At 37.4% G+C, this 9,821-nt stretch overlaps 1 protein-coding gene across 3 annotated transcripts in view; it reads right to left on the reverse strand.

The window, feature by feature from the left end:
* The window catches only part of LOC139741203 (uncharacterized), a 32,374-nt gene extending 25,778 nt beyond the window's left edge, over window positions 1-6,596 (reverse strand). The window contains exon 1 of one of the 3 annotated variants that reach the window (XM_071651796.1): window positions 6,486-6,596. The gene's annotated coding sequence lies outside the window, so the exon portion shown is untranslated. Of the gene's footprint in view, window positions 1-6,481 lie in introns of all 3 variants that reach the window. The other 2 variants (XM_071651804.1, XM_071651812.1) reach the window with 2 other exon arrangements.
* Window positions 6,597-9,821: the final 3,225 nt, after the last annotated feature.

Here is a 9,821-nt window from a genome sequence, read left to right on the forward strand (position 1 = left end):
CGAAACATGCTCTTACAGATGATATTTGGATTAAGTTCTGCTTCACAGACTCATTCATGCCCAAGAGTTTATCAGTGAGGGACTTGTAATTGTATTGGCTCTAAAACAGAGGCTTTAAAACACTGGCATGGAGACACATCAAATATCCCCTCTTTTTAGGTACTTTCATCTTGAAATCCCAAGTATCAAAACTCAACATCGACATGTTCGCTTTGTGTTCGCTTTGTGTTGTGGACCATCCTGGTACAGCCCTGTCACATTTTTACAGCGACTGGGCTGTGTATAGTTACTCCCAGAGCAAATGATGGGCAATTTCTTCTGGGATTCATAAAAACAATGAAAACGAAGGACTTACTTTATTCAATATTACTTATTAGCTGGCTAGCTATGCACTATATGTATGAAAGTCCTGGTAGAATTTTCTGTTAAAAGTATCGCAGCAGTAGACTAGACCATTTCCAATTCCAGTCTAGCAAGAGAGTACCATTTCATTGTCATTTTTTGGCAGTGCACCCTACCAACTTACAAATCAAGCCTCACAAAACAGGTCTTTGATTAACTAAAAAATTCAAATGAATGAGAATTGCTGAATCACTTATTGTCCGGTCTACAGTCAACAGTCATGACAGTGAGTAAGTTTCATAATTCAACACACAGGGGCACACTTCTCCAAAGTTTCGATTCCGTTTGTTTAAAATTTAATGTTTAAAGCGAGAGAGATAGTATCCAATCTCTACATCTGTTAAGTGTTAGTTCTAACGTTAGTAGGGCTTGCGCTTGCTTGGCAAATATGTGTGGCGCTCCGACAAAATGAGTCATAAGTCGCACGGGGAGTTTTCCCGTAATGAGCCGAAAATGAAGGGGAAGCACTGCTCGGGTCGAAATCTTTTTATGACGGATTTTGATTCCTTGATGTTTTATCTGTTTGTACAGAAAATTTCAGCGTGTAAAAATGAGTACAAGTGTCCAAAATCACAGTTTTTCTGAGACAATTTTTTTCGGTTACATTTTTTTCGAACGCTCGCCTTTGCGTTGCGTTTCGCACCTATTGTTCTTGCCCGATCGAGACTCCACCTCCGTTGCTAGGGTGTATGCTAATGAGGCATTGGTCTTGACCCCATTGAAGACAAAACAAAGCATGGTGCGCGCGGCGGCGTCGGCGGCCAAGCGGCGAGGGCTTTAGAATTACCCAATAATAGTGAGCTAACCAAGGCCATCGATTGGATGACCAGCGAGTTTCGTTTGATACATGCACTCCATTTCATGAAGTGGTGATTGATGTGACGCACAAATCGCGCTGAAAAAAAAAAATGATTCCAACGAACGATCACGCAAAATGTATGATACGTTATCTATGAGCTAATACAATGATCACATATCGAACTTGAAACCTCTTTATGCGTGTGTGTACTTTTACAGCGGTTATTAATTGGCCTCATTAATGAATTCATTAAAATAATCATTACTTTCGCTCCCTGGTATGTAACTTGCTGTTTAAAGTTTATCTCTGGAGATATATTAGGGCCTAAGTTGTCAATTATTCTCAATTATTCTCGTTTTTATAAAGTCGACAATTCGTGTGATAATTCACCAAATGTATGTCATGCGTACTATTATTTCCCTGGTTAATAAAACTTTTTGCCCTATTTCTTATGATGGTTTGGGCCGTAACGGCATGGAGAGAAATCGGAAGACAAACATTATTAATGCCCAAATAGCTCGTGTTCCCTTTGGAGGATATTCTGACTCTTGAGAAAGGGACAGAAAGCTGTGTCGCTACTCAAAAGTGTGCTTCATTTTGCTTTGTTTTTTAATCAGAATGATTGTAATGATAGCTGTTTGTCGTGTATTGCGTGTAGCTGACATGTGAGAGGTCAAGTCTTCAAAGAATTTGGCTAACAGCTTTGCGAAGTAGCAGCGTTAATTGCCCATTGAATTGCGTATTCTGAGGAATTTCGAATGAAAGAACTCGGACAACACTGTTCCCGCCTTAAACCCCGCATAAACGAAGCCTTAAACAATGGAAGGTAAACTTCCTGCTATCAAGGGGTGGATAATCACGCAACCAGTATTCTTTCTTCGCCATTGATAGCAGAATCAGTGACGGAATGGAGCAACAGTGTTGGAGGATCGGCATTATGTCTGCTAATTTGTAAAAGAATTTTCAGTCCCCTTTTGTGTTCAAAACCACAGTCAGGGATGCTAACTTACTCTATCTCCTACAAGCTATCGTTACTATCTTAAAGCGTAAATTTTATGAAAGGTTACAAGTGATCGCGGAATCAGTTCTTCTGCATGACTCATGCAGGCTTTTATAATAGCATACCAAACTTAAATAGTTTACCTGTATAGAAAGGGCGGGAATACACACTTATCGCAATCATCCGGATTTGAGAGTGATACACTCTACTACTTTTCTTCATCTTTCCCCCGACAAAGACCATGGTAATTCAAAACAAACAAACAAACAAACAAACAAACAAGCGGTTGCATTATATCAGAACGTACAGAATTTTTGTGTTTCATGTATGTATCTCTTGATGTATAGTAGGCATTTGTTGTCTTTTTTACAGCATTTCCTAATAAATGCCTGTAGCGAAAACCCAACACAACATTTATCAAGGAGGGAAGGGAACTTAAATTTAAATATAACATACATTTAGTTTACAGAAATCAGACATGTAAATGAGGCAATCATATACCTCCGCACCGCCGATTGTAATCTCTTACTTTGATTATCAGACATGATCGCCTGCATTTACGTGGTTTTTTATAATTTCTTGAACTTTGCCTCATTTTCTCTTTTTTTTTTAACAATTGCTCGAAACATTTAAAAATCGTAACACAGTCTGCTATCCCACAACATAATATTCCTTTTGATTCGTCACTTATTGTTGGTCGGGTGACGTCAAATGTTGGAATCTCGAGCGATGATACACGGCATTTTGTTTGTTGGTTTTCGTCTCATCGCTCAAAAGAATTTTGACTACGATTACAGAGGTATCATCTACAAGACATAACTGATGGTTTACAGAAGTGATCATCAATTCAGTAAGGATTAGTCAAGTCGTGAATTCACTTTACCCATCATGTCTAATCGAACTACGACATTGTTTGGGTAACCGCGCCTTTTTATTCTCATAGTTAAACTTATTCTTGACATAATCAAAACAAATAATTCTTTATATAATTTCTCAAAATACTCAAAAGATGGCCTAAGTCAAAACTTTCTACAAAGATTGCATACGGCAATCTTTACTAGCCTAAACAAGTTTTCTAGAGCTATCAGTTCCCCCTATGACGATGACTTCGATTGCGTTTTGAACTTGTATCGAACTACTTTCAAAACAGCTATTACCGTTATAGTTCGATTAATGAACCAGTATTTTGAATTCATAGCCAACATTCGTAATCGTAACCATACAGTAACATAATACTGCATGTCAATAAAAGTTGGAAAATGTAAATGCTATAATAGTAGCGCAAAATAAATAAGTAACGATTATCTTCATACATCATAATTCCTAAGTGATGTCGCTACGAGAATGACACATGGTTTGACGACTGCTTCAAGCAAATACAAAAAAAGGAATGGGATATACTTCTAATGATAGTACCACGCCGTACAATGCATTTCACTGTATTTGGTAACGTTTGGTTACGTTTCTGTGCGCTTTACGTACGGAAAATAAAAGGCAGATTAATGCTATTAACATGCTAACACACAACGCATTCAAAACGTTGTTTTTTTTAATACACCGTGTACAATATAATGTTTTAGTATACGGTTTGAAACTTTTAATTTGCGAGTCCTTTATAAAGTTATAAGCAGGGTTATTACATTATCAAGCAAAAATTAAAGTATTTAGGGATTCGGATTTGCACAGAAGACTAACAGTGCTAAATATGGCGATCGTTCGCAACAGAGACAATCCTCTTCAATAGATATACAATGTAATTCTGTTTTCATGCATTGAAAGAGAAACGAAAAGAAGTCAACTTTTAAACTTCATTTAGCTTTCTCACCAATTGAACTTGATTTGATCTGCCACGCATGATCGCTGTGTGTTCTATCAATTCTATTAAGATATTATTTAATCGTCGTGCTTGTTTTTTATGCAGAACATCACAGGTAAGTTTAATTCATTGAAGTTCATAATGTTTGTAAATATGGCGTGTTCGTTGTTTTGTATTTTCATTTTTATAATATATCATGTGTCCATTATCTGATTCTGACCACGAAAATATGGCGACTGTTTAAATGCGGAGCATGTACTGGAAAACTGTAATGTCTCCTGCCAGTATAGACAAACTAATTTCTTGTCTATCCCCGCTTGAGATGGAAATGAAAAAAAAAAAACGAAGTTCGACTTTCAGTAGATTTCAACCGTTTTGTATAGTGCCTGATTCATGTAATGGACACAATTCTTTAGCACATAAGCAATCACACAACTTTCGGGAATAGATGTGTGTCTTAATGATTGTATCTCATGGAATAAAACCCGTCTCCTTGCCTGAATTTTAGCTTCTTCCTGTTCAAGCTTGCGTGAAAGAAATAGTTGAACATCAATCGCAATCATTAAGAGAGGCACATCCTTAAAAATAAGCACAGGAGTACTGAGACATACTACGAAATAAAAACGGGCCTTTTATCACTATTGACAACGCATGACATTGAAATGCTTTTTTTTCTTGGGGGAGGGGGGGGGGGGGGTAATACAATTGATTATTCTGAAGGTTCGTTAATCACACAATGAAATATGGTTCGCTATTAGCTTAGGTTCGTTACCATGAAAATTAAATGCGGTTCCTTCTCGGTGGTTCCTTTACCCGAAAGTAATCAAGCAATCATTTTTCTAATAAGGTTTGCGAATACAAAACGAAATGAAGAAGGCCTAAGTATTAATTCCGAATATTTGTCAGTATTATTATCTATACTCCACTTCTCAAATGCAAATAGATTGTAACTGCAAATGTGATGTAAAAGGAAAACATTCAGCTTAAGCTACAAGTTAATGTTTTTTTTATATGCTATGGTATTACAAAAGTGACTGAGAATAAATAGTATATTTATGATACAATCATTGTAAACCCAACGCGAAGCTGTCAAGCCTACATCAACCTTTGCTTCTGATACGTATAATATGTGCAGCATTGGCAAGCGTGATAAGCGATAATTACTGTGCAAGCAACGCCTATAAAGGAAATGTGCCTAATATGGCGGGAATTCAGAAAGTTACGGCTGTATACAGCTGCAGCAGAACAGACGCGAAAGCAGTCTTTGATGCTCTGCAACATTACGACCACGTGCGTAATTTGAGGGGTTTTAGTACACGCAAAGAACACGATCTCAAAAGACGACTATCGTTAATTAATTTCATCGACTTTTTCTACCGATGCTGTCTTTTGAACCCCCGCTTACAATAGGTTCTCAGGTTCTATTTAGGTATTGGTACTTGCATGCTAAACGCATCCTCTTTAGTTTCCATTGACAACAACATCGGAGGAGAATGGAAGCGATGAACGCCCTCGCTAAAAGACGCTTCTCGTAAGACGCATTGCGTGCCCGCCTACAATAGGTTCTCAGGTTCTATTTAGGTATTGGTACTTGCTAAACGCATCCTCTTTAGTTTCCATTGACAACAACATGGGAGGAGAATGGACGCGATCAACGCCCTCGCTATGAAAGACGCTTCTCGTAAGACGCATTGCGTGCCCCTTTTTCTTTCTACTGTTTCCTATTGTTTGTGAGTTAAAAACTTGCGGCAAACCACAACGCAGCCGACACACAACGCGTACCCACTCATTCATGCGGCGGCAACGGCACGGACACAAACGCGCCGAAGTTTACATTCGGGCTGCCGTATTGGTCAGAATCGTTAATGACAGACCTGTCCTGCGATTGGTTAATTATCTTACATACCCAAGCTATCGCCTTATACGGTAGTGCGTGCGATGGAGCGTAAACGCCGTCGCTAAGCAGGACTGTTGTATTGTTTCGTCCCGTGAAAGGAACAGGTTGTGAGCTTGAACGTAGCCTGAACTTTGAGAGCGATTTTCTCCGTTATTTAGAAAATGGACTGACATCATAAACGTAGTTAATATTCGTTTTTATGATCTATAGGGATATCGAAATGAGTTGTATCACATATCAGTGTAAAGCTTAGAGTCTGTAGAATTCACATATAGGCATAACTACGATTTCATTTTTTGCGACTTTTGACTCATTCCGACGGAGCGCATCACATATGCAAATCCAGCAATCAGTGCAGTGCAGTATGCAGTGCAGTGCAGTACATGTATGCAGTGCAGTGCAATCATAATCAGGGTACGACTGATACATACATCTCAACGTGTGGGACTACGTAAATTGGTCACAGACTCGCAGTTTGTATTTTTATCACTAGCAGCAAAAGCTTCACTAAGTAATGTGATCAAATAAACAGTCCAACAATAATAATTTCGCAATCTTGCCACTCACTTACGTATATCTGAGGCCTCAGAAGAGCAGACGTGTGTCATTCAATTGCGTAATCGTACGGTCTGGCGTCCACTTGTGTCGTTCGGCTCGCCTTCGGGACATGGACGAATACAGTGATCATCGATCACGAACGATAATACTTCCACGTACACCCACACTGTACTAGTATTTATCATAACGCACGCGCAGCAGCTGCAGCAGGTGCATCGGATGATCTAGTGGGGTGGCTTAGTGAAATTATCGTGACACGGCGGACAAAAGCATGATTTTTTCACCAAAGGTACTTCATGATGTACCTTCTCAAAAAATAGGGTGCTCCAAGAAAATTGATGCTAGGAAGGAGGTTAGAGGTCAAAGGTCAATGACCTTTATTTGTGAAATAGGTTTTTTGGCTATTTCTCAGGTCAGGAATATCCAATCTGGATAAAACTTGGCAGGAAGAATATTGAGAACAAGTAAAATATTTTGATTGAATTTGGGGTGAAATTTCCAAAGGTCAAAGGTCAAAGGTCAATGAACTTTTTCTAAAAATCATGTTTTTGTTTATTTCTCCAGGTAGGAAGATTCAATTTTCACAAAATTTGATATGAACGTTGTATAGAAGGTACCAAGAGTATAAACCAGGGGTCAAATATAATTGTTGATTTGTGCGTTGCCATGGCAACCCAAAACTAGGGTTTTTAATTGAAGTTAGTTACAGGAGGCTATTTTCCAGTTTGGAAGAGATTCCATTTGAATAGGTACAACTGATCAACGGGATGTATAGAGGTTTGAAATACTTTTCATTAGTGTTAAGTGGTATGTTGCCATGGCAACTACATATATAGATTTTGGTTAAACTTAAAGGAGACTTCAGAACTTATGAATTTGAAGAGATTTCCATCAGGGTTGGTATTATTGATCAACAAAAAAGTCGCCAGACAAAGATTTGTCACCTTTATAGCATGTGGGTTGAGTGAATGCAGCAACAATAGTAGAACACATCAGTGAGAGTTTGAGGAAAATTGGACAATCCGTTCTAAAGTTATGAATTTTTGAAGTTTCTGCTCATGCAGTCGAGGCTGGATGAGAAGACTACTATACCTTGTAATATCACATGTGTACAACGATATAAAGAATGAATAAAGAAAATTCAACATAAATTATTTTCGCTTACAAAAGGATACTCGACTTCTCTTTCAGAAGGCAGGGGGAATAATATTACCCTTGACATACGTCACTAGCAAGTCAAAGAAACTATGTGAACTTTATTCAAAAAGTATGGTTTTGTGAAATTCTCATTTCATTTTCCTTAGAATGTGCGCATGTGACATCATACACTGTGGTAGTCTTTTCATCCAGCCGCGACTGTGCAGATACCTTAAAAAATCATAACTTTTGAACGGATTGTACGATTTTTTCCAAGCTTTCTGTGATGTGTCCTACTAATATTGTTGTATTCACTGAATCCACGTGCGCATGAAGGTGGACTTGTCCTTTAAGGACAGATTCTGAAAGAGCAGACTGTAAGCTTTAAAATGATGTATCACACAATTCAAAGGGATTCCCCTAACCTATCTAAATAATAATACCGGTACTGGAAAGAAAGCACACACTCTGGATAAGTATGAACTGAGAAAAGAGGCTGCATTGTCTATTTTAGCGTTTAATCTTTACCAAGCTGTCTCATGTCATTATGTTCATCTTTTCTTCCCCCCTCCAATTTTCATTTGAGTTTGTCATTATTAATTTTTGATGATAAGAACGATGCCACAAGGCATTGTTTCTTAAAAATGCTTCAACTGCTCCTTCAGGTCCAAAATCTACATCAATATATATTATTTTCCTGATCTCCTCAACATTTTCCAAAAATAAAGCATACACCTTTTATGCATTGAGTCCTCCTTTTTGTGGATAATTAAAGGCAAAAACCCAAAATTAGTGCTTGAAAATTATTCTTAAGTGTGAGTTACGGATAGAAAGAACCTCTGTAAAAAAAAAATGAATCTGTATAATCAATGTTAAGTATTGTTAATAACACAAAATGTGAACAATATTTCTATGATAACATGTTTCCAGACTAAACCGTCCGCATTTATGCTTTAATGAGAAAAATACTGATATCTCTTTATATGTTTGCTTTGATTGCAAAAACTGTATATGGTAGGATGTCTTGTGATACAACAGGGGGGCATTTCATGAAGCAGTTTGGTCAGATATTTTTCTGACAAACTGTTACAAACTACAGAAATCCTTGCATCTGATTGGCAGAGAGCAAATTTGTCCGACAACTTGTCGGACAAAATGCTTCATGAAATGCCCCCAGACCTACACATATTATGCATAAAATGTGATATCCTGAACATTTTTTTCAAGTCACTCTCCCAAAAGTGTATATATAGGACCTTTAAGTTTTTCTTGTGTTTGTTCCTGGCAGATTACTAGTACACAAATGCTCCAATCCATGATGACCTAACGGAAATTAAGGAAATTAAAATGAATATACTGAAAACCAAAACTACAGATACTAATAACTTACTTCATTCTTCTCTCCCCACCCCACCCCTTCTTTTTGGTTTCTTGATATACTAGTAGATCTACCTGACTTTGATAATTGTCATTATGTAACATCATCTTCAATTGACAAGGCGATAAAACTTAACAATCATTTCATTATGCTGCTGGACTAATGGGGTTAGTTGAACTATATTGTTTTTAATGTGCTATACTTTTTCCTCCTATCAATCACATGTATTTTTGGGTGGAATGTATTTTGACATAAAGCATCATAGAATCAACCGCCTTTGGGGTCGGGAATTTTGTCATATCATATTGTGATTTAGATTCTGCTCTATGCCGATTTTGTTTTATTTCTATCAACTTTTTAAACTTCCCCATAGACTTTGTTCACCAGCCAACTACATCCCACCCTCTTTGGATAATGTGAACCAATCAAACATTGCTTTTACTTTTTAATAACATGTCTATACATAGCTATCAGACCAAAAATATTCAAACCGCTTTAAGTCTTTATGAGTGAAATTACAAATATCAATATATCTTTAAAAATATTCAAATTGTCTAAATTCAACTTTATCTATGAAAGCAGACTTTTAACTTTTTTAAACATTTGAATAACCCCCATAAGAAATAAGAAACATATAAAGAGGGGAGGTGCGGACTATAAAAATTGCTTACGGGAACCAGGTAATCCCTGCGCTAAACCTATGGAATTCACACAATCTTGGAGGAAACGGGTTAAATTTGTTAGGAAATATGTAGGGCAATACCCAAAACCTTAAGTTCTCAATGGAATATGCAGCTCTTCTACTGGTAAACTAGTAGTTCTGGGAGAAAAAAT

The sequence above is a fragment of the Diadema antillarum genome, unplaced genomic scaffold (assembly GCF_040938485.1).
Source record: "Diadema antillarum isolate AM-2024a unplaced genomic scaffold, OU_Dant_1.0 scf00000031, whole genome shotgun sequence".
Taxonomy (NCBI): Eukaryota; Metazoa; Echinodermata; class Echinoidea; order Diadematoida; family Diadematidae; genus Diadema; species Diadema antillarum.